The sequence below is a fragment of the Mustela nigripes genome, chromosome 6 (genome assembly GCF_022355385.1).
Source record: "Mustela nigripes isolate SB6536 chromosome 6, MUSNIG.SB6536, whole genome shotgun sequence".
NCBI classification, from domain to species: domain Eukaryota; kingdom Metazoa; phylum Chordata; class Mammalia; order Carnivora; family Mustelidae; genus Mustela; species Mustela nigripes.
The window spans coordinates 88,206,413-88,211,258 of record NC_081562.1 but is presented as its reverse complement, the minus strand read 5'-3'; positions in this window follow the sequence as shown (position 1 = coordinate 88,211,258).

Sequence of the window (4,846 nt, the reverse complement as noted above, 5' to 3'; positions counted from 1 at the left end):
TCAGCAAGGAGCCTGCTTCCCCCTCTCTCTCTGCTTGCCTCTCTGCCTACTTGTGATCTCTCTCTCTGTCAAATAAATAAATAAAATCTTTTAAAAAACAAACACATAAATAAAATTAATTAATTAATTAAAGTAAATAAATAAGAAAGAAAATACTTTGAAATGAATGAAAATAGAAACATAACCTATCAAAACTTATGGAATGTATTGAAAGGAATGTTTAGTGGAAAATTTATAGCTATAAATGAGTGTTTTAAATAGAAAAAAAATCTCAAATCAATAACCTAGGCTAAAGTGACAGAGGAGCAACTAAGTAGATGGAAGGAAATAATAGAGATTAGAGAATGAAATAGAGGATGTAGAATAATAGAGAAGATCAGTGAAAACAAAAGTTGTCTTTTTAAAAGATTAGCAGAATTAACAAAACTGACAAAAAATATAAAGAGGATTCTGGGGCACCTGGGTGGCTCAGTTGGTAAGCCTCTGACTCTTGATTTCTACTCAGGTCATGATCTCAGGGTTGTGAAATCCAGCCCCATGTTGGGCTCCACACTCAGTGGGAAGTCTACTCCAGATTCTGCCCTGTCCCTCTCGAACCCACACTTTCTCTAAAAAAAAAAAAAAAAAAAGAGAGAGAGAGAGAGGATTCAAGTTACTATAAACAGGAATAGGAGAGGGGATATTACTTTCAGCCTCACAGAAATAAAAAGGGTTATAAAGGAATATTATGAAGCACATACCAATAACCTATATGAAATGGAAAAATGGAAAAATTCCTAAAAAGATACAAATTACAGAAGCTGAGTCAAGAAGAAATACAGGGGTGCTGTGTGGCACAGTTGGTTAAGTGTCTTTGGGTTTCTGCTCAGGTCATGATCTTAGGGTCATGAGATAAAGCACCGGGTCAGACTCCATGCTCAGAACAGAGTCAGCTGGGGTTCTCTCTTCCCTCCCTCTGCTCGTCCCCACTATTTCTCTCAGATAAATAAAAGGAGGAGGAGGAAGGGGAGGGGAGGGGGGGAAGGGCAGGGGGGGAAGGAGGAGGCGGAGTGGGGGAGGAGGAGGAGGAGGGATACAAATAGACATATATACTGAATGGCCCTATAACAAGTAAAGATATTGCTCCAGTAATAAAAACAAAAACAAAGTAGCAAAAACTTCCCACAAAGAAAATCAGAGGATCATATGGGTTCATTGGTGAATTCTACCAAACATTTAAAGAATTACCACCAATTTTCATAAGCTCTTCTAAAAAATAGAAGAGGGAGCAACATTACTCAATTCATTTAATGAAGCCCAATATTATCCTGATGCCAAAACCAGATAAAGACGCCACAAGAAAACAAAACTACAGACTGGTATCTCACAAATATAGATAAAAAGGTCTTCTGCAAAATACTTGTAAAGAAAATACAGCAACATCTGGGGCGCCTGGGTGGCTCAGTGGGTTAAGCCGCTGCCTTCCGCTCGGGTCATGATCTCAGAGTCCTGGGATCGAGTTCCGCATCGGGCTCTCTGCTCAGCGGGGAGCCTGCTTCCTCCTCTCTCTCTGCCTGCCTCTCCATCTACTTGTGATCTCTCTCTCTCTCTCTGTCAAATAAATAAATAAATAAATAACTATTTAAAAAAAAAAAGAAAATACAGCAACATCCAAAAAGGATTACACACCATGATCAAGTGGGATTTATCCCCCAAATGCAAGGTTGGTTTAAAATATATGAAAATCAACCAATGTAATATACTATGCTAATAGAATAAAGGAGAAAAATTACAATAGCATCTCAATGAGTGTATTTCATAAATGTATCTAACACCCTTTCATGATAAAAACACTCAACAATTTAGGAATAGAAACAAATATCTTTTATGTGATAAAGGGCATCTACAACAAACCTACAATTTTTTTTTTAAGATTTTATTTATTTACTTGACACACAGAGATCACAAGTAGGCAGAGAGGCAGAGAGAGAGGAAGAAGCAGGCTCCCTGCTGAGCAGAGTCTGATGTGGGGCTCGATCCCAGCACCCTGGGATCATGACCTGAGCCGAAAGCAGAGGCTTTAACGCACTGAGCCATCCAGGCGCCCCCAAACCTACAATTTAAAAAAAACAATCTACAATTAATAGCACACTTTTTTTTTTTTTAGATTTATTTATTTATTTATTTATTTATTTATTTATTTGACAGACGGAGATCACAAGTAGGCAGAGAGGCCGGAGATCACAAGTAGGCAGAGAGGCAAGCAGAGAGAGAGAGGAGCAAGCAGGCTCCCTGCTGAGCCCGATGTGGGGCTTTATCCTAGGACTCTGGGATCATGACCTGAGCTGAAGGCAGAGGCTTTAACCCACTGAGCCACCCAGGCGCCCCACACACTATTTTTTTAAGAAATTTTATTTATTCACTTGAGGGAGAGAGAGAGAGCAGGAATAGGTTATGAGGGAGGGGCAGAGGGAAATGGAGAAAAGGGCTTCCTGCTGAGCAGGGAGCCTGACTCAGGGCTTGACCTAAGGATCCTGAGATCATGACCTGAGCCCAAGGCAGATGCCCAACATATTGAGCCACCCAGGTGCCCCCAGTTAACAACACAATTAATAGTGAAAGACTAAAATCTCTCCCCCTGAGATCACGAACCAGAGAAGGATGCTCACACTCACTACTTCCATTCAAATCTTATTGGAGGTTCTAGCTAGAGCAATTAAGTAACAAGAAAATAAAAAGGATCTAGATTGAAAATGAAAAGGTAAACAAACTCTCTAGTTTTAAGTGATATGACCTCATTGAAAGAAAATCCTCAGGAGTTCACAGGAAAACTATTAAAGTTCATAAGTAGTGCAGCAATATTTCAAGATACAAGATCAATATGTAAAAATTAACTGTAGGGTGCCTGGCTGGCTCAGTTGGTAGAGCATGTAACTCTTGATCTCAGGGTTGTGAATCTGAGCCCCATGATGCGTATAGAGATTACTTTAAAAAATTAACTGTATTTCCATATAGTAACAATAAATAATCCAAAAATGAAATTAAGGAAACAATTTCATTTACAATAGTATCAAAAGGAAAAATACTTGTAAGTTTAACAAAAGAAGTGAAAAATTTGTACTTCGAAAACTATAAAACATAGTTCAAAGAAATTTAGAAGACCAAAATAAATGGAAAGATATCCTATGTTCATGGATTGGAAGATTTAACATTATTAAGATGGCAATACTCCCCAAACTGATATATAGATTCAATACAATCTGCATCAAAATCTTAGCTGGCTCTTTTGCGGAAACTGACAAACTGATCCTAAAATTCATATGGAAATGCAAAGGACCCAGAATATCCAAACCAACTGAAAAAGAAGAACCAAGTTAGAGGTCTCACAATTTCCACTTTCAAAACTTACTACAAAACTGCAGTTATCAAACCTTTTTGATACTGGCATAAGAATAGACATATGGAATAATAGAATAGAATTGAGACCCCAGGAAAAAGTCTGAATATTTAAGGCCAACTGATTTTTGATAAGAATGCCAAAGAAATTCAATGGGGACAGAATAATCTTTTCAACAAATTGTGTTGGGACAACTGAGTATCTATTTGCAAAGAATGAAATTGGACCTTATACTACATATAAAAAGCTATCTTAAAATGGATCAAAGATCTAAACACAGATCTAAAACTATAAGAATTTTAGAAGTAAATATAAGTGTAAATCTTTGTGATCTTGGATTAGGCAATACATCAACAGTATAAATAAGCATAAATACATACATACATACATAAATTGGACCTTACTAAAATTAAAAACTTTTGTGCTTCAAGACACCTGGCTGGCTCAGTCAGTAGAACATAGGACTCTTGGGATGCCTGGGTAGCTCAGTGGGTTAGAGCCTCTGCCTTCAGCTCAGGTCATGATCCCAGGATCCTGGGATCGAGACCCACATTGGGCTCTCTGCTCATCGGGGAGCCTGCTTGCTCCTCTCTCTCTCTGCCTGCCTCTCTGCCTACTTGTGATCTGTTTGTCAAATAAATAAAATCGTTAAAAAAAAAAAAAAAAGAACATAGGACTCTTGATCTTGGGGTCATGAATTCAAGTCCTGCTTTGGGTAGAAAGATTCTTAAAAAAATAAAGACACTAAAATTGTTTTAAAAAAAACTTTTGTGCATCAAAAAATACCATCAAAAAGTAAAAAGACAACTCACAGAATGGGAGAAAATAATTGCAAATCATGTATGTGATAAGTCTAGTATCTAGAATATGTAAAGTACTTTTACAACTTAATAATAGAAAGACACATGTTCGACTCTTGATTTCAGCTCTTGATCTTGGGGTTGTGAATTTGAGCCCTCCTTTGGACTCCTTGCTAGTATGGAGCCTACTTAAGATTCTCTCTCTCCTTCAGTCTTGTCCACCCCCAGCCTCTCACCGCTAATGTGGCATGTGCACTTTCTCTCCAAAATAGAATAGAATAGAATAGAATAAATAATAATAGAAAGACAAATAACCCCATTACAAAAGAGGCAAAGGATCCAAACAGATGTTTCTCCAAAGATATATAAATGGCCAATAGGCATATGGACATTCAACATTATTAGTCATCAGGGAAATGTAAATAAAAACTATAGTGAGATACACTTTCAATCCACTAGGATGGCAAGAATGAGAAAGATGGACAATGAAAGTGTTAATGTGAGGATGTGGAGAAATTAGAACCGGCATATGGACATTCAACATTATTAGTCATCAGGGAAATGTAAATAAAAACTATAGTGAGATACACTTTCAATCCACTAGGATGGCAAGAATGAGAAAGATGGACAATGAAAGTGTTAATGTGAGGATGTGGAGAAATTAGAACCG